Source organism: Protopterus annectens, chromosome 1.part1 (genome assembly GCF_019279795.1).
Source record: "Protopterus annectens isolate FY-2018-M chromosome 1.part1, PAN1.0, whole genome shotgun sequence".
NCBI lineage: Eukaryota > Metazoa > Chordata > Ceratodontiformes > Protopteridae > Protopterus > Protopterus annectens.
In genome coordinates, this window is record NC_056726.1 from 1,454,805,802 (window position 1) to 1,454,827,696 (window position 21,895).

The window sequence follows — 21,895 nt, forward strand, 5'->3', positions numbered from 1 at the left end:
AATCAAGAAAATCAACGTTCTACAAGATATCCTGTTAGTCACGACAGGGATAAAACACTATGTACGGTGGAACCTCACAGCTGTTGTATCAAAGATGTAGAAAAAGCACTTTTAAAAGGAACAGGAGCCTTGCCAGGAGAAATTGAAAAGACCACTAAACAGTTAAAAAACCCTCCTCAGCAGCAATTACTTTGATTTAAACAACAGCTGTTACAGACCACTGCAATAGCAAAGGGAGCAGTGATGCCTCCAAGTGTAGCTAACATAGCACTGAATAAGTGGGAAACAGTGAACTTACGTAACTCAGAGTTTCAGATTAACATTGCCTGTTACCTGTGCTATATTGATGGCATTTTCATCATACAGACAGGCAATGAAGATCAACTCCTGGAGTTAGGAGCGGCCTTAGGTCAACTGGTGCCCTAGGCAAAAGGGTTACATGGCACCCCCACCACATCACTGCCCCCATCCTGGTCTACTTACAGCAAATAGATACTGGAAAAGCACCCCTGTTAGAGCAGCCGCCTAGTTGGCCTATGCCTATGCCTAAGGCCGGCTATGCCTAGAGTTCTTTGAGTACATCAACAATTCCACTGACTTTCTCAGGCATACTACACAGTATAGCAAACAAAAAGTAGATTATCTGGATCTTACCATCAGTAAAAGAAAGGTAGATGGACTACTTAGTAACAACTTGTTCTGGAAACTGATGAGAGTTAATATGCTTTTTCTTGCCAACAGCATGCACCCATAGAAAACAAAACATTACATAATAATACCGAAAACATAAATTTCTTTCTCCCTCCTCAAAACCATCCCTAGCCATATCTCTCCTCTTACCCTGTCTTCTGTATGCAGCCCCAGCCCTTACTAACCTTCAGTCTTCTCTTCTCAGCAAATTAGAACAAACCTACAATAAAACAGCTAAATTTCCAGCCAACCTCCCTTATAAATCCCACCACTGCCTTGCCCTTAAGTCTTTGCAATGACCTGAATTCCCTAAACAACTTCTCCTTCCACAACCGCATATTACACACTCAGTTCTTTATAACCCCATTTGTTGCCCCTCTATCTCTAATATTGTATCACAATATAACCTCCCACGTCAGCTCTGTACATCTAACAAACATTTTCTGGACATCTACAAACCATCAAAAAATATTGACAAGTCATTATACAAATGCTCAGTGGCTCACTCCTGGAACTCCCTTCCTCATAATATAAGACGTATTCCCCATAAGTCCCAATTCAAACTAGTACTTAAGCACTACCTACAATACACCTGGTTGTGTCCCTGTCTAGCTCCAACCTGATCTTACTTACCGTTTTCCTAATTCTACTTCCTTACTCTCACTATCTTTCTTTCCTCTTTTCTTACTCTTCTTCTTAGTGATACATACCAACTCCCAGTACTAGTAAATATTCTTTTTTCTTCTTTGCCTCCATATTTCATGTTTTTACTGTATATATATATATATATATATATATATATATATATATATATATATATATATATATGTGTGTGTGTGTGTGTATATACACACACACACACACACACACACACACACACAAACTTGTACAAAACTGTTAATTGTCTTAACTGCACTTTGCTGTATAAATTCTTGCTATATGCCTATTGTGATGTAATTTCTTTTTTGAAAGACTGTAATTGTAATTGCAGCTTTTCTCCTCAGGGCTCCACTGAAAATGGGCCATTGGCTCAACCCAGTTAACAAATGACAATAAATAAATAAATAAATAAATAAATAAATAAATAAATAAATAAATAAAATAAATAAAGCCCCAAAGAATGCGCATAGCAAAGGTTTCAAGAGATGAATGACTTTATTGTGAATCTTAACAACCTAGAAAGAGACTTCTCAGTTTCATGGCTATGAAGCAAGACAGCTGCCCTCCTTATTAGACTAAGTTCCAGGGAGGCCTGATTGCTTTTGAACCTATTAACAAACACTACCTGGGATTTGCCAACCTTTACAGGGACCTAAAAAATGAAACAAGAAAGTATAGCATGACCATCACCTTCACTACTGACCTCTTATCTAGCCATACGATTATGAGGGAGACCTGGGAAATTATCAACAGTAACAAACAAACTGCCAAAATCTTAGAACCAGGACCTAGGCTTATTTTCAAAAAAAGCAAAAGTACTAGGGACTATCTTGAGTCTAACATGGACGCGATTAAATTCACTGAAAATTAGACTTTCAAATGAGAAGCTCAAAAATGCTCCTTTTGAGAACATATGAGCAAAACAAACAATTTCACTTGTTCAAGTGCTAAGAAAAAAATACAGCAGGTGTAAAGCTGACTGTAACACAGAAATGGTTGTTCACAGACCTCAGTGCACAAAATATAAAGCCTTCTATGTTGAGAAAACCATTAAGAGCTAAAAATACACAGGTGACACCATTTTGTCTGATATTAGACATAGGATTAGTAGAAATGCTCTAGCAAAGCATTCCACTGAGATGGCAAATCACTCAAGGTTTAAATTTCATGTCTTTGACAAACCTGTGGATTTGCCTCAGGATGGGAATAAGAATGCACTCTTTGAAAAAAGAGTGCTGGAATGGCATGTCAGGTTGAAAGCATCCAATAAACCAGGTCTCAGCTTCGGATAATCAAGCAAGAGCATCCTTCAGCTCCAAAAGATGAACTACAAGCGTTTCTATTCATTAAAAAATGACACGCATCTATCACAGTTTTGTATGGCAAATTGTATTTTGATCTTTGAGTCTCTGATTGTTATAGGCTTCCTTACTAATACCCTAGTTCTGGAAATCTGAAGAAGCTTTGGTTCAGGAGTGAAAGGGCTTACTTTAATACTGGATGGATCTTTCAATTAGTTAACTCTGTCCCCATAAAATGTGAACTCCTATTTTACTACTTTTATTCACTCCACTTTAATTTCAGACATATTCAGCACATAGATAGATGACAGTGGATGCCCTGTAAAATCGGGGACCCTTGATTCACTGTTTATGTTAATTTTAACACACATGTTGTTTGTATGAATCTGAGCAAATTAATGACTTTTCAAAGGCTAAAATATTCTTTAAATAACTTTTGAAACTATATTTTTTTCAGTTTTATAACACTGTGAATGAATCTTTCAAGGAGATATACGTGGATAACAGCCTAGCCAGTCTATGACTTATATTCCATTTAGGGACTTAGCCTCCCTCTGAAATAGGCTGGCCCAACTATTACCCAATCCATAACTCTTATTCTAATTACAGACTTGCCCTCCCCTTTAATCAGCTGGTCCAAATATTAGATAATCTATGACTCTTATAAAAAGCAAAAAGTGGAATGGACACTCCACAATGAACTTCAACTCACTTCAACAAGTTTTAATGTAATAAAACCATGGAATGAGTGCGTTCAATTTACAAACATGAAGACTTCATCAGAGTTATAGTCTGCATTCTTCTAATTCAAATTTGATTGGATGAATTGTTTGTATTTAAATGTTTTGTCAGTTGTTATTTACTGAAGTTTGTTTTTTGGTTACTACTCCATGACTCTTATTCAAATAAAGCACTTGGCCTCCCCTTCAATCATCTGTACAGAATATTAGATAATTCATGACTCTTATTCTAATTAGGGACTTGACCTCCCATTCAACCAGCAGGCCCAACTACAATCTGATCAGAGACCATAGCCTTACCCCCAATCACAAGGGCTATTTTGTACCACACTCCCTTGTTTAAGGTTATTTAAACAGAATTATAATTGTTTTGCAGGAAGAAACACTGTATTTGATGAAGCCTGATAGATGAAAGTGGTAATTACTTTGAATAAACTGAACAACTTCAGTCTCCAAGAAGGATTGCTTTGTGTTTTCATTGCTTGAATTTGGGAATGTGTACATTCTACTCTGGTTGGCTGTCTGTCTGGAAAATGCCTACAGGAATACAACAGTGGATTACTGTAAACAAAGAGGCTTTTATTTTTGTTTGTACTTGTTAGACCTGGGACTAACTAGTCACTCCACCAGTTTGGAGACCCTATAAGGTGACCTATACCATAATATGTAATAATACATTTTGCACCTTTTAGAAAAAGAGGGATTTAAAAATGTGAATAGAAATTATTCAAGAGTTATTAGGGAAGATAGAAATATCTTCAAAAATTATAGCCCATGAATGGGGGAAATGAAAATGAAGTTTAAAAAATATGGTAGCAATAAAAAGAAGGAGATAAGAAGTAATATGAATTGCTTAGAGGAGCTGACAAATTCTAAAGTATGGCAGAATAAGGGGGATCTCAGAATAAGAAGAGATAAAAGGCAGACTTCTAAAGAGAAAATAAGAGAGTATCTGGGCAATATTCGAGTTTAGAAAGATTACTGTTAAGCAACTAGTTTTGATAATAACTCCAGAGCACAAGCAATTTTAGCCCAATGACTTAGGCAACAGAAAATAAAAGGGTTGTCACCAAAAATGAGGGAGCCTATAACAAGAAAAATAAGCACAGGCGTGGTAGAGGATTTACAGATACTACAGAAAATTTATATAAAGTAGAGAAATGTAGAATAAAGAAAGAGCACAAATGGAAATATTTGTGGAAGACTTAATTATGCCAAGGTTAGAGGTAGATGAGGCTCAACAAAATAACAGTTAAGATAGGAGGAGATAAGATGAGATGCCAAAGAAGCTGAAAATTTGCCAAAATAGCTGAAAAGTAAAGTATACAAATCAGTGGTGCAACCAGTACTACTGTATGGGCAGAGCAGATGAAGAAGCTAGAGGTGAGGGAAATCACTAGTGCCTGAGATGTTTGGGAGGATGCACACTGTAAAACTGATGAAGAAACGAAGACATAAGAGCAGAAGCCAAAGTAGCCTTAGTTGCAGAAAAGCTCAAACAGAACAGATTTTGGTGGTTCAGGCACATATACAGAAAAGCAGAAGACAATCTGGTGAAGAAGATTTGCGACAGGCAAGAATAGGGTAAGAGGAAACTAGGATGTTCAGCAAAGAAATGGATGGATTGTTTGAGAGAAGATCTGTGACAGTCAGGTGTGAGTGTCGAACATGGCAGGAGTGTGGCATTGAATCAAGAGAGATGGCAACAATTAACACAACACCCCAACCAGATACAGAAAATTGGAAAAAGGGGGTCCATGATGATGATGATGATGATGGTGATGATAGGAGGAGATCAGATAAAAATGGTGATATATAATCAATCTTTAAGAAAGTCTCCAGGAACAGATGATATTCCTGTAGAAGTTTGGAAGTTAAGAAGGAAGACAGTGATAACGATTTTGAAGATTTTGTTTCACTGTATTTTAGAAGGAGGGGAAGCACCAACATGTCAGAAGAAAGCTGTGGTGGCTATATTGCCTAATGGTGAGAAAGACCCACCAGCTTCATATAGACTCATTTCAATTTTAAACCATGAATATAAAGTCTTTATGTCTATACTAGCTAAAAGAATGGCAGAAGTGTTACCAGAATTGATAGATAAGGATCAAAGTGATTTTGTGGAGAGGCAAACAGCTGACAACATTTATAGAACAATGATGATCCAGAGAGAAGCAGAATGTAAGAAAATAATGCTGTTGCAGAGAAAGCATTCAACAGAGTAAGCTGGGAGTTTATAGGTAGAGCAATGGAAACATTTGCATTTTCTGATACAATAATAAGCTTAATTGGGAAGTTATAAGAAGGATCAGAGGCAAGAATTAAAGTGAGAGGGATCCTCTTTGATAAGTTGTGTTTGAGTAGATGAACCTGGCAGGGGTGTCCTCTTTCCCCTTTGTTATTTACTTTATATTTAGAGCCCTCCTGGCAAAGAAAATAAGGGACACAGAAATGCAAGAATATAATTGGTATGGTTAGCAAGAAAAGCTGTCTTTATTTGCAAATTATATGATTTTTTATCTGACAAATTCAAAAAAGGACACTTCAGTGCTGTGGACCATTTTGAGATAGTGTCAAGTCTTTTTGGGATATAAAATTAATAGTTTCACTGGTTCATAGGTAAGTACTAGGCTAGCAACCCTTGTGGGCCTTTTTAAGCATAAAAAGTTCCTCTTTTTGTGCTCAAATTAACCTATCCCATTTGATTAGTAATTGGCCTTACCCATCCCATGGTCGATAATTATATATTACCCCTAATGAGAATAACTGGGATCATACCATAAATAATTTGAGGGACCCATGCATGGGATAAAGCAGGAGCTGCCTCTGTCCATTAGTAGTACGGGGGCAGCCCTGGGGTAGATTTTTGTTTCTTCCCTGTCATACCTCCAACATTTGCTGTCTACCTGAAGAAAAATTCTCTGGAGTCTATTTGGGGTATAAAAATATCTCTGTAAACATTTCCAAGCAAGAATCCTAAATCTTATAGATTTTGTTGCATATTTGAGAGCTATACATATATCCTCCCATTGTTTCTTTCTGAATTGCTTATCCGGTCTCTCTCCTCATGTCTTTCTAACCTCTCCAGATTGAGTCTTATAGTTATCATGCAATATTTTATATGCTCTACTAATTATTCTGTTTTTAATGGCAGCTTCTGTTCTAGTTTCTACTAAACACTCTATCAGTCCTAGTATTTTGTTTAGGAATCCCCTATTTCTTTTTCTTTGCCTATACTGTGATATCAATCCTTGATTGGGGAAGGCAATCTTTAACCTGACGTTCAAATACATTCTTGGCATCTTCCCATTCTATCATCTTTCCCCTCTCCAGTTATTTGCTGCCAATACATTGGTTCCTTTGCCAACTTTCTCCAATAAAATCCAGCCCCATCTTGCCTATTTTCAGTATCCCTAATTACAGTCATCCCTATTGGGAGAATCTCCTTTCTCCATTCCCATGGTAGCTTATTTCTTAAGATACTTTCTGCCACTTTATGGATATAATATTCTGTATGATTATTGTTATTCTCCTTAAAGGCCTACATCCAAAATTCCAGTATCTCCTTGTTTCCTGAGCCCCTACCCCATTTCAACATCATCCCATTTCCACTTTCAATTATAATTATTATAGTTTTCTGCTTATATAGGGGCCTTACCTCTGTAGCTCTGAAATATCCCTTCAAATCTGGTAATCCCAATCTGCCCCGTTCTACTGGAAGAATCAATTTATCCCACTTGACTCTTGTTGTCTTACCCTACCTGATAAAGTCCTTCAGCTCATATTAATTGTTATCTACAACTTCTCCTCTGTTTGACAAAAATATGCTTGACCTGTGTATAAATCTAATGGGACTAAAAACATTTCAACTGCTAACTGCTTGTATCATACTATCCATATGCATATAAAAAAGCTTCAATTTTTTTCATTTTTTGTATTGTTTTTTAGTCTTTTTCCACATATCCGTAGCTGCCTCATCAGAATCATTTTAATCCATACTCCCGAATACTTAATTTTTTCATGTCCCCATAAGTATGGATATTGCTGAGCCAATTCTTATGTGGGTACATAATTTACAGCTATTAACTTTGTTTTAGGTTCATTCATTTTGTATCCCAAAAAGATTTGAAACTTTCTCAAAATGTTCTACAACACTGTAATGTCTCTTTCTGGTTTTGTCAAGTATAAAATAATATCATCTGCAGATTTCCCCGGGCCTCCGCTGAAAATGGACCTACGTCCAGTCGGACACTCCCGGTCAACAAATGTAAATAAAATAAAAATAAAATAAAATAAATAGAGCCAGCTGCTTTTGACTACCATACCAATTATATCTTTGAATTTCTGATTCCCATATTTTGTTTGCCAGTGGTTCTAAATACAATACAAATAACAAAGGGGAAAGAGGAACCCCCTGCCTGGTTCCTCTTCTCTAATGGAAATTATCAAAGAGGACCCCACCCACTTTAATTTTTGCCTCCGATCCCTCATATATCCTCATTATCAACCATATCATTTTTTTCAGGAAGTGCAAACAATTCGACTGCCCTGGTCATAAGTCCCAGCTCACTCTGTCAAATGCTTTCACTGCATCAAGACCCACAAACAACAGTGATATTTTCTAACATTCTACTTCCCTCTGGATCATCAATGTTCTGTTAATGTTGTCAAATGTTTGCTTCCCCTCCACAAAACCACATTGGTCCATATCTATCACTTTGGCATTAATTTTGCCATTATTTTAGCCATTATAGACATAAACACTTTATAATCATGGTTTAGTATTGAAATGGGTCTGTATGAAGTTGAATCTGATGGATCTTTATCCTCTTTAGGTATTACAGCTACCACCGCTTTCTTCCAGGATGTTGGTACTTCTCCTCCTCCTCTTATAACACTGTTAAACAGAACATTTCAGATCTTTATTAGCTTTTCTCTCCTAACTTCCAAACTTCCACAGGAATACCATCTGTTCCTAGGGACTTTATTGTAGATTAGTTATGCATCACAATTTTTATCTCATCTCCTCCTACACTAACAGTTAGTGATTGAGCCTCATCTATCTCTAACCTTGGCATATTTAATGCTTCCATAAACATTTCCAGTTATATCTTTTCTTGATTTCCATGTTTCTCTGCTTTATACAGACTTTCATAGAATTTCTGAAATATTTCCTATACCTCTACAGGATTTCCTGTTACCTTCCTTGTTATAGGCTTCCTAAGCTTAGTGACAGCCCTTTCTACTTTCTGTTGCCTGAGTTGTGCTAAAAGGTTTTGTGCTCTAGTCTTATTATCAAAAAACAATTGCTTAATAGCAGTATTTCTAAACTCATGTACATTATTGAGGTAATCCCTTATTTTCTGTTTAGCATTCAGCAGGTGATTCTCTTTTTGTTGTGAGATTCCCCTTATTTTGCAAAATTAAACATTTGTCAGTCCCTCTAAATAGTTCTTGTTACTTCTTAACCATAGCTTTCATTCTCTTATTTCCACTCTATTTTTAAACTCCACCTTCATTTTATCCCATTCCCTAGCTATATTTTCAGAAGGAATTTTACCCTCTCGAATACCTCCTGAATAATCTCCACTACCCATTCCTTAAATTCCTCTCTTTTCAACAGATAGGTGGGAAAGCACCAGTGTCTCATTTTTATTTCATTACCCTGTGTTTTTATTTTAGTTTTTATTGGCACATGATCTGAAATAGTTATTGGGTACATATAAAAATCTTCAATTAAATGCACATGTTCCTGTGACATGTAAATTATGTCTAGTGTAGCCCAGTTTTTATATCTTGGTGAATAATATATAAACTCATTCCAAACTACTATTACTAAATTCACGCCAGATATTTTCATAAATTTCTTCAAAAATATACCCTCCTTTGTTATACTTTCCCTTCTGCCCCCCCCAGACACATCTTCACTGCTGCAAATCAAATTCCATTCCCTCCCTATAAGTATTATTCCTTGCTGAAAACTGATATTTGTCCCAGAATTTTCTAAAGTTCCATTAAAGCAGTTTTAGGTGGAATATAAATACATGCCAGTGTAATCCTCCTCCCTTGAAAGTATCCCCTTAGCTCTACAGATCTACCATTATTGTTATCCTTTCTATCTTCCCACTATCACTACTGAAGATCCTCGTGCAATTAATATAAGCGCTCCTCTTTTCCACTGAATAACCATTCTGAAAACCTTTCTTTATCAAATTGACATGTTCAGTTCTTTCCAAGTATACCTTCTGTACCTATTTGCACTCCACATTTTTAATATAGTTCACAATTCTTTCTTTTTTGTTTTTATCTGTGAGACTATTGACATTTAAAGACATTACAGAAAGCATCATTGTATTAAAAAGTTATTATTCCCACCTTTTATGTATAACACCTTTTTGTTAAATGTCTTGTTACAGCTGTTGTGTTACATGCATACACTATCTGGCAGGTTGAACTTTTATATAGTTGTTTCTTGTCATATCCATTTGAGCCTATGTCATATCTTACAAAACATTTTGTTTTATTGAAAGTCCTCAAAAAAAAAAAAAAAAAAAGAAAAATATCCTTCCTAAAACCTATTAATTTAATACTAACACACACAACTATGTACATCTTCAAATACTGAAGTTTTAATCTCCTAATAGGAACAAATACTATGGTCCTTAATCCAGTCATTCCACCATGCAAAAATGAGAAAAAACATCTTATTGTTTCTTTTGTCATTCTCTTTTAACCAGGCTTCTTTGTTTGTTTTTTACATTGCAGTGCCTCCATTTCTTAAAACTGAACAAGGAGAATGAGACGGGAAAAAAGGAAAGAAAAGAACAGCAGAAGCTATTTACAATCCCCATTACACTTAAAATAGATTCATAGATTATCACTAGGCTAACTGCCTTCATGGACTACTTTAAGCCTAGCCAATTACCCCCTGTGAGAATCAAACCCTGCACCTTGCATTTCTAAGGCAAACACCTTAACCATTACGCCACCCTCCCTAAGAAAGCTTTCTAACATGCACTGAAAACCATACACCGAAAAAATAGTACTATGAAGAAAAATGTGTTCTTTACTTTAAGTTAACTTTCTCCCCTCTCTTTCCCTACCCAAAGCATTTTCCTAACATTAATGACATGAAGTAAAGTATATACTTTAGAATCCCCCAGTAGTCCAACAAATTCTGAAAAAGTCCAATATTTCCAGATTTTCTTGTTCTGTCATGTTTCAGAAATATGATTATTGCATTGTGATCCCACATTGTTACCGGTTTTATTAATGTTCAGCTCCATCTCCCAAATCCTGTCTCTGCTTCATTTCCAACCTACTGTTGATTCTTCTAGTCAACCCTCATGCTCCCTTCCTTCTCTCTTGCATTTTCCATTGAAACAGTGAAACAGTGCACTGGCACAGTCTCTCTGTGGTCTTTATTACCAGAAGAACAAGAAGCAAAATCTCTGTTTCACAGCTCACTTTTTGTTGGACAAAGTTTTGTATTTCCTCCTTAGCATGTACTTCATCAAAAATGATTTTGTCCCTCCAATGAAGAATACCTGAAGACAGCCAAATACAGTTTGAATCTCACACCTCGACATTCCCTGAATAGTGGAATAAATGTACCCCTCTTCTGCCTGGTGTACAATAAGTAATCATTCTCCACAAATACTCTGCTGTCACCCACTTTTAGTATTTTGTCCTTCTGACACAGTTTAATCAGAATCAACACCTTCTGCTGGTAGGATTGCATCTTTATTATTAAAGGTCTAGGTTGCTTTCTCATACCCAGGTTTTGAGCATACACACTATGTATCCTTTCAACTAGCAACTCCTGCTGTGGAATACCAGTCCAGTTACTTATTTGTGCTTTCATAAAATTAATGCAGTCTGTTCCTTACAGCTTCTCTGATATAACTGAAAATCATACCTCTCAACCTGGAAACATCAAAAATCTGGACAAGGCCCATGAAAAATAGGTACAAATCTGTATGCTGATTAACATCTAATTTGCATACATAATTATGTAACCCCACCCACTCCAAATTGAAGAACAGACAACCAAAACATGACACCATAGTCCCCCTGCAGCCATTCCAGTGTCTTGTTACCTGGCTATTTTGCCCCATTTACCATAAACACTACTAATGTATGCATACTGCTTTACTTCTACAATGATTTGAATTTTATTTTTACATTTTACAGAACAACAATGCAGAAACACTAAAAAACATCATCTGGTAAACAAAGCAATACTGTCTCACAATGAAAATAGGCTTGACATTAAACTTTGCCCTTGAAACTCACATTCATTGAAACAGCATTGAAACCCACACACACCACATTCAAAGAAAATGCATCTGGCCAGTGGTGGATAAAGATTACCTTTGGGCTGTTTTCAAATCATTGGCCCCTTGCACACAAAACAAGAAACATACATGTGTTCTTTTCTTTATACACATTCCTGACTTTATTAAATTATATTCCTTGTATAATACAGCACACGTGTTAGAGTGCATTTTAAATTTATTGTTTGAACATTTTACCAGTAATCTGTACTGTAGGCAATGAAACAAAACACATGAACCAATAATGACAAAATTGCCCAATTCAGAACTTTTCCATCATAAAAGTCTGCTTCCACACCCACACTATAAATAGAATGACAGTAGTGTAAGCCATAGGCATCTTGCACAGCGTCTCGCACTTATTTTCAATTTCATTTTTTTTTGGGGGGGGGGGACAAAAGGTCAAAAACCAGGGACACATTTTAAACATTGCTTGTATAATTTTGTAAAGTTACTAGAATAAAATGCTGTGCTACCATCATGCATTTCACTGGCAGGTTTTGAACCTAGGACTCTATGCACTATATTCAGAACAACATACCACTATCCCAAATCAGCAGCTGCCTGAAAAATAGGAAGACTGAAACTTAATAGCCATCATTTAGTGAATTCATTTCTCACTTCTCAACATAGCTCTTAACCTCACACAAAAAACATGGACAAACAACAAAGCCAATAATGGAGGAATACAAATTCAGTTCTCACTTCTCACTCACCATATCTCTGAACTGTTAGCAGAAAAACAATAATAGGGGAATACAAATTGTGTGCTCACTTCTTATCATAGCTCTAAACTCTTAGCACAAAAAAAAATGTTCTTACTTCTCATCATAGCTCTCTGAACTCAGTACAAAAAAAAAAAAGTCTGGACAAAGCTCAGAACATAACTTTCAATTAGAGAAAACAACTCTTAACTCACTCAGAAATGGTGGTGGCTAGGGATAGTAGGCTCTTTTTACCCTGTACTAAAGGTACAGGGTTTGAGCCTGAATATTTCTAGCCACCAAGTGTATTATATGGGGGCATTTTCACACACGCTTGGTGAACTACAAGGTCTTCTGTTCGTTCGGCCCACCAGCTTGCTCGGCGAACTGCTCAGCTTCCTCCTGGCATGTTGCTGCCATTAATCTCGGTGAACTGCTGTAGCCTGTATCAGAACTGTTGCCGCCATCCATTAATCCTGGTGAATCAGAACTGTTGTCACCATTAATCATGGCTCGAATTCCCGCCATACCTCTCAACCTCTTAGAGCAAAAAATCTGGACAAAGTCATACATAATGGGGGGACAAATGCCCAAAATTAGGGACAATTTTTAAATATTGCTCTTACAAACTTAGAAATTGATAGGATAATAGGTTTTGGGTTAGCATGAATTTTCAGAAGGGTATGAAGTCTGAAACTCAAATGCCTATCATTATTTTTTTACTTTTATCTTTAATGACTTGCCAGTAAAAATATTATGAAAAATCGACCAAAAATATGAGGCAAAAATCTGGACAATCTGCGAAATTTTGTACAATTGAGAGATATTTTTAACTATTACAATTCATGAAGTACGTCATTTAAATTTAGCTTTAAAAAATAAAAGAAAAATATGATAATAAATTAAGAAAGCAATACACTGAGGTACCTTTGAATGCACAAAGTCTAACAAGTTTATACCATTAGGATAGGCCACAGACATTAAGGTAAGGCGTTTGAAGCTAGTGTTTCATACTTCTACTTGTTACTTCCATCTCGTGTTATTCAAGTATTTCTGATGACAAAATGATTTATGAGCATTCACTTTTACTAATTATATCTCCTAATCTGCTCCACCAGGAAAGAAACTTGCATAACTTTCTTGAGAAGATGAACTTAAAGTCTCTAAAACTGCTCTTTTAAGACTTTTCAGAAAATCATGAAAAGAGTGCCCGTTGTGATTGGGTAAGTACAAAACTAATACCCTAGAAAGAAACGGTGTTTATATCAATCAATAAATGAACTGCCATAGTTTGATTTAGATTTGTAAACGTGATGTACTCATGAAAAACAAAACTAAACCTTACTACCGGTAAACTAGAAAACATGAATGCATCTGAAGAATTTCAAATCCTGCTTTCTAATTTGGCGTGAAACACAATGAATGACTAAGCGCAATAATACCTTCAACTGCACCTTCATTCTGCGAACTCACTTTACGGAGATGTCTAATTAGAACGGTGTGTACCTTACGAATTAGCAATAAAGCGAGCATCGAAAACTACCATACTTCATACCGTAATTAGGCAGGTTTTTTTTAAGATAATGTCCCTACAGTCCAGGTATGCTTTGATACACTTCCAGATAGTTGGCTGTTTCCCCGTTCATGGGTAGTTCAATTCAGTCTCTCACAAGCATGTAGAGATAACACCCGCCATTTCAGCCAGCCGGAAATGATGATGTGAGCTCCTTGAGCTCAATTCCAACTGGCTGGTAGCCTGGCAGAGCTGATGTCATTGCGCATGTGATGACGTCAGCTCCGACAGCGCGAAAACTTTAAAAATGCAAAGAAAAATCGGAAATGAAGGGGTGCCACTCAGGAATCGTGGCACTCCTTCATTTGGACCCCAAAACTTGGTAAAAATGAGTAATTCAGAATGGTTGGGAGGTCTGCTGAAAATCTCAGATGTTCCCAGGTACTCTATCCTCCAATTCTATTATTTTTAAACCTTCTCTTCCTGAGCAGTCTCATATTCAGCCATCTTTTTTTCCTTTCAACATATGATTTTTGCAGTAGCTTTATCACCTCATCTGAATATCTGTTTAAAGCTTCTTCCATTTTTTCCAGCCATTTGTTGTTTGTATTAATATACTTCATCACTCTTTCATTTATTTTAACCAGGTCTGTGTGCAGTTGTCTTATATCTTCCTGTAGATTACTAGAAGTCATGTCTGGAGGTTGCATTCCTTTTTGTTAAACAGCTGCAGAACTTTCCCCAGTCATTGCTTCTTCTTCATTTTTTGTAGCTGATTTTTTTCCAGGTGCTCTGTATTTCTTTTTTCCTGGCATCCAGGCAGTGCAGATACTAACCAGTTACTGAAATTTACTCATAAACACAAAAGTCTACTGGCCTTCTCTGTTGTGTTTCTGTTTTCACACTGGAAGAGCTAGAGTTAAGTTGTTACTCAATGTGCAGCCATCTTGGAAGTCCCCAATAATGGACACACGTTGGTCAAAATTTAGTAAGTTTGAAAATCCCTTAGAAAAAGGTCAACTTTTAATGAAGATAAAAACAAGGCCTATATCCATAAATTATGTACCCATACACAAATTGGTTTATCAATAGCCATAGTTATGGGGACATAAGAAGATGAAGTGTTTAGGAGTATGGATTAAAAAGTCTTCACTTATGGCAACTAAGGATATATGGGAAGAGACTAAATAAAAGATAATACAGAAAAAAATTAGAAACTGGAAGCTCTTGTTTATGGACATGGATAATTAGATTCAGGCAGTGAAAATGTTTTCAGTTCCTTTAGTTTTATATATGTATCAGTTATATTTTATGAACCAGAGGAGAAGTTGTGAACATTAATTAATAAGGAGTTAAAGGTATTTATCTAGGAGGGGAAAAGATCAAGAGTTAAGTAGGATAAGTTGATCCTTCCAGTGGAATAAGATGGTTTAGGTTTGCCTAATTTGAAGGGATAATTTAGAGCTATACTATTAAGCCTCATGTACATAACAGAAGCAAAAAGCTATCAAAGTGGAAAGGAATGATGATGAAGCAAGTGTGGAGTTCAAGAAATAAGGAGAAAGTGGGATTTTGAATGTAGATCCTTAGGAAAATAATAACAACCATATACAATATTATATTCATTAAGTAGCAGAAAATATTCTAGGAACTAAACCAACACAAGAATGGAGAAAGGGGATTTTGCCAATAGGAATGACTGCAAGTAGAAGTACAAAAAATAGGCAAGAGGAGGCAGGTTTACTGGAGAAAACTTGCAAAGGAACCAAGGTGCTGGAAGCAAATAACTAGAAAGGGAAAGGTAATAGAGTGCAATGAGGCTAAACGATGTTTGGACTGCAGGGTAAAGAGTGCCTTCCCTATAGTGGCTGCCTTTCCTACTAGGGACTGATATCAGAGTGTAGGTAAAAAGAAATGGTTAGGGGAAGCTTAAGTCAAAGACCTGCTCTGCTACAGTTTTAAGCTGAGTCTATAACAGAAGCTGCTGATAAAAAAGGAATAATTAGTAGGGCATATACAATATTGCATAATAACTATAAGAATTAATCAGAGAAGGTTGGGAGGGTGGCCTAATGGTTAAGGTGTTTGCCTTACAAACACAAGGTACAGGGTTTGAATCTCACAGGGGATAATTGGCAGGGAAGGCAGTCTCACTTAGGGTTCCCTGTCCTTTTTTCTTCACCTGTACTCTGATATCAAAGGCAGTCTCACTTAGGGTTCCCTGTCCTTTTTTTCTTCACCTGTACTCTGATATCAAAGGCAGTCTCACTTAGGGTTCCCTGTCCTTTTTTCTTCACCTGTACTCTGATATCAAAGGCAGTCTCACTTAGGGTTCCCTGTCCTTTTTCCTTCACCTATACTCTGATATCAAAGGCAGTCTCACTTAGGGTTCCCTGTCCTTTCTTCTTCACCAGTACTCTGATATCAAAGGCAGTCTCACTTAGGGTTCCCTGTCCTTTTTTCTTCACCTGTACTCTGATATCAAAGGCAGTCTCACTTAGGGTTCCCTGTCCTTTTTTCTTCACCTGTACTCTGATATCAAAGGCAGTCTCACTTAGGGTTCCCTGTCCTCTTTTCTTCACCTGTACTCTGATATCAAAGGCAGTCTCACTTAGGGTTCCCTGTCCTTTTTTCTTCACCTGTACTCTGATATCAAAGGCAGTCTCACTTAGGATTCCCTGTCCTTTTTTTTTACCTGTACTCTGATATCAAAGGCAGTCTCACTTAGGGTTCCCTGTCCTTTTTCCTTCACCTATACTCTGATATCAAAGGCAGTCTCACTTAGGGTTCCCTGTCCTTTTTTTTCACCTGTACTCTGATATCAAAGGCAGTCTCACTTAGGGTTCCCTGTCCTTTTTTCTTCACCTGTACTCTGATATCAAAGGCAGTCTCACTTAGGGTTCCCTGTCCTTTTTTCTTCACCTGTACTGATATCAAAGGCAGTCTCACTTAGGGTTCCCTGTCCTTTTTCCTTCACCTATACTCTGATATCAAAGGCAGTCTCACTTAGGGTTCCCTGTCCTTTTTTTTCACCTGTACTCTGATATCAAAGGCAGTCTCACTTAGGGTTCCCTGTCCTTTTTTCTTCACCTGTACTCTGATATCAAAGGCAGTCTCACTTAGGGTTCCCTGTCCTTTTTTCTTCACCTGTACTCTGATATCAAAGGCAGTCTCACTTAGGGTTCCCTGTCCTTTTTCCTTCACCTATACTCTGATATCAAAGGCAGTCTCACTTAGGGTTCCCTGTCCTTTTTTTTTCACCTGTACTCTGATATCAAAGGCAGTCTCACTTAGGGTTCCCTGTCCTTTTTCTTCACCTGTACTCTGATATCAAAGGCAGTCTCACTTAGGATTCCCTGTCCTTTTTTCTTCACCTGTACTCTGATATCAAAGGCAGTCTCACTTAGGGTTCCCTGTCCTTTTTTCTTCACCTGTACTCTGATATCAAAGGCAGTCTCACTTAGCGTTCCCTGTCCTTTTTCTTCACCTGTACTCTGATATCAAAGGCAGTCTCACTTAGGGTTCCCTGTCCTTTTTCCTTCACCTGTACTCTGATATCAAAGGCAGTCTCACTTAGGGTTCCCTGTCCTTTTTCCTTCACCTATACTCTGATATCAAAGGCTGTCTCACTTAGGGTTCCCTGTCCTTTTTTCTTCACCTGTACTCTGATATCAAAGGCAGTCTCACTTAGGGTTCCCTGTCCTTTTTTCTTCACCTGTACTCTGATATCAAAGGCAGTCTCACTTAGGGTTCCCTGTCCTTTTTTCTTCACCTGTACTCTGATATCAAAGGCAGTCTCACTTAGCGTTCCCTGTCTATTTTTCTTCACCTGTACTCTGATTTCAAAGGCAGTCTCACTTAACGTTCCCTGTCCTTTTTTCTTCACCTTTACTCTGATATCAAAGGCAGTCTCACTTAGGATTCCCTGTCCTTTTTCTTCACCTGTACTCTGATATCAAAGGCAGTCTCACTTAGGGTTCCCTGTCCTTTTTTCTTCACCTGTACTCTGATATCAAAGGCAGTCTCACTTAGGGTTCCCTGTCCTTTTTCCTTCACCTGTACTCTGATATCAAAGGCAGTCTCACTTAGGGTTCCCTGTCCTTTTTCCTTCACCTATACTCTGATATCAAAGGCAGTCTCACTTAGGGTTCCCTGTCCTTTTTCTTCACCTGTACTCTGATATCAAAGGCAGTCTCACTTAGGGTTCCCTGTCCTTTTTTCTTCACCTGTACTCTGATATCAAAGGCAGTCTCACTTAGGGTTCCCTGTCCTTTTTCCTTCACCTATACTCTGATATCAAAGGCAGTCTCACTTAGCGTTCCCTGTCCTTTTTCTTCACCTGTACTCTGATATCAAAGGCAGTCTCACTTAGGGTTCCCTGTCCTTTTTTCTTCACCTGTACTCTGATATCAAAGGCAGTCTCACTTAGGGTTCCCTGTCCTTTTTTCTTCACCTGTACTCTGATATCAAAGGCAGTCTCACTTAGGGTTCCCTGTCCTTTGTTCTTCACCTGTACTCTGATTTCAAAGGCAGTCTCACTTAGCGTTCCCTGTCCTTTTTCTTCACCTTTACTCTGATATCAAAGGCAGTCTCACTTAGGATTCCCTGTCTTTTTTCTTCACCTGTACTCTGATATCAAAGGCAGTCTCACTTAGGGTTCCCTGTCCTTTTTTCTTCACCTGTACTGATATCAAAGGCAGTCTCACTTAGGGTTCCCTGTCCTTTTTTCTTCACCTGTACTCTGATATCAAAGGCAGTCTCACTTAGGGTTCCCTGTCCTTTTTTCTTCACCTGTACTCTGATATCAAAGGCAGTCTCACTTAGGGTTCCCTGTCCTTTTTTCTTCACCTGTACTCTGATATCAAAGGCAGTCTCACTTAGGGTTCCCTGTCCTTTTTTCTTCATCTGTACTCTGATATCAAAGGCAGTCTCTCTTAGGGTTCCCTGTCTTTTTTTCTTCACCTGTACTCTGATATCAAAGGCAGTCTCACTTAGGGTTCCCTGTCCTTTTTTCTTCACCTGTACTCTGATATCAAAGGCAGTCTCACTTAGGGTTCCCTGTCCTTTTTCCTTCACCTATACTCTGATATCAAAGGCAGTCTCACTTAGGATTCCCTGTCCTTTTTTCTTCACCTGTACTCTGATATCAAAGGCAGTCTCACTTAGGATTCCCTGTCCTTTTTTTTTTTACCTGTACTCTGATATCAAAGGCAGTCTCACTTAGGGTTCCCTGTCCTTTTTTCTTCACCTGTACTCTGATATCAAAGGCAGTCTCACTTAGGGTTCCCTGTCCTTTTTTTTTCACCTGTACTCTGATATCAAAGGCAGTCTCACTTAGGGTTCCCTGTCCTTTTTTCTTCACCTTTACTCTGATATCAAAGGCAGTCTCACTTAGGGTTCCCTGTCCTTTTTCCTTCACCTATACTCTGATATCAAAGGCAGTCTCACTTAGGATTCCCTATCCTTTTTCTTCACCTGTACTCTGATATCAAAGGCAGTCTCACTTAGGGTTCCCTGTCCTTTTTTCTTCACCTGTACTCTGATATCAAAGGCAGTCTCACTTAGGGTTCCCTGTCCTTTTTCCTTCACCTGTACTCTGATATCAAAGGCAGTCTCACTTAGGGTTCCCTGTCCTTTTTCCTTCACCTGTACTCTGATATCAAAGGCAGTCTCACTTAGGATTCCCTGTCCTTTCTTCACCTGTACTCTGATATCAAAGGCAGTCTCACTTAGGGTTCCCTGTCCTTTTTCTTCACCTGTACTCTGATATCAAAGGCAGTCTCACTTAGGGTTCCCTGTCCTTTTTTCTTCACCTGTACTCTGATATCAAAGGCAGTCTCACTTAGGGTTCCCTGTCCTTTTTCCTTCACCTATACTCTGATATCAAAGGCAGTCTCACTTAGGGTTCCCTGTCCTTTTTTTTCACCTGTACTCTGATATCAAAGGCAGTCTCACTTAGGGTTCCCTGTCCTTTTTCTTCACCTGTACTCTGATATCAAAGGCAGTCTCACTTAGGGTTCCCTGTCCTTTTTCCTTCACCTTTACTCTGATATCAAAGGCAGTCTCACTTAGGATTCCCTGTCCTTTTTTCTTCACCTGTACTCTGATATCAAAGGCAGTCTCACTTAGGGTTCCCTGTCCTTTTTTCTTCACCTGTACTCTGATATCAAAGGCAGTCTCACTTAGGGTTCCCTGTCCTTTTTTCTTCACCTGTACTCTGATATCAAAGGCAGTCTCACTTAGGGTTCCCTGTCCTTTTTTCTTCACCTGTACTCTGATATCAAAGGCAGTCTCACTTAGGGTTCCCTGTCCTTTTTTCTTCACCTGTACTCTGATATCAAAGGCAGTCTCACTTAGGGTTCCCTGTCCTTTTTCTTCACCTGTACTCTGATATCAAAGGCAGTCTCACTTAGGGTTCCCTGTCCTTTTTCTTCACCTGTACTCTGATATCAAAGGCAGTCTCACTTAGGGTTCCCTGTCCTTTTTCTTCACCTGTACTCTGATATCAAAGGCAGTCTCACTTAGGTTCCCTGTCCTTTTTCTTCACCTGTACTCTGATATCAAAGGCAGTCTCACTTAGGTTCCCTGTCCTTTTTCTTCACCTGTACTCTGATATCAAAGGCAGTCTCACTTAGGTTTCCCTGTCCTGTTTTCTTCACCTGTACTCTGATATCAAAGGCAGTCTCACTCAGGGTTCCTTGTCCTTTTTTTTCACCTGTAATCTGATATCAAAGGCAGTCTCACTTAGGGTTCCCTGTCCTTTTTCTTCACCTGTACTGATATCAAAGGCAGTCTCACTTAGGGTTCCCTGTCCTTTTTTCTTCACCTGTACTCTGATATCAAAGGCAGTCTCACTTAGGGTTCCCTGTCCTTTTTTTTTACCTGTACTCTGATATCAAAGGCAGTCTCACTTAGGGTTCCCTGTCATTTTTCTTCACCTGTACTCTGATATCAAAGGCAGTCTCACTTAGGGTTCCCTGTCCTTTTTTCTTCACCTGTACTCTGATATCAAAGGCAGTCTCACTTAGGGTTCCCTGTCCTTTTTCTTCACCTGTACTCTGATATCAAAGGCAGTCTCACTTAGGGTTCCCTGTCCTTTTTTCTTCACCTGTACTCTGATATCAAAGGCAGTCTCACTTAGGGTTCCCTGTCCTTTTTTCTTCACCTGTACTCTGATATCAAAGGCAGTCTCACTTAGCGTTCCCTGTCCTTTTTTCTTCACCTGTACTCTGATTTCAAAGGCAGTCTCACTTAACGTTCCCTGTCCTTTTTTCTTCACCTTTACTCTGATATCAAAGGCAGTCTCACTTAGGATTCCCTGTCCTTTTTTCTTCACCTGTACTCTGATATCAAAGGCAGTCTCACTTAGGGTTCCCTGTCCTTTTTTCTTCACCTGTACTCTGATATCAAAGGCAGTCTCACTTAGGGTTCCCTGTCCTTTTTTCTTCACCTGTACTGATATCAAAGGCAGTCTCACTTAGGGTTCCCTGTCCTTTTTCCTTCACCTATACTCTGATATCAAAGGCAGTCTCACTTAGGGTTCCCTGTCCTTTTTTTTTCACCTGTACTCTGATATCAAAGGCAGTCTCACTTAGGGTTCCCTGTCCTTTTTCTTCACCTGTACTCTGATATCAAAGGCAGTCTCACTTAGGGTTCCCTGTCCTTTTTTCTTCACCTGTACTCTGATATCAAAGGCAGTCTCACTTAGGGTTCCCTGTCCTTTTTCTTCACCTTTACTCTGATATCAAAGGCAGTCTCACTTAGGATTCCCTGTCCTTTTTTCTTCACCTGTACTCTGATATCAAAGACAGTCTCACTTAGGATTCCCTGTCCTTTTTCTTCACCTGTACTCTGATATCAAAGGCAGTCTCACTTAGGGTTCCCTGTCCTTTTTCTTCACCTGTACTCTGATATCAAAGGCAGTCTCACTTAGGGTTCCCTGTCCTTTTTC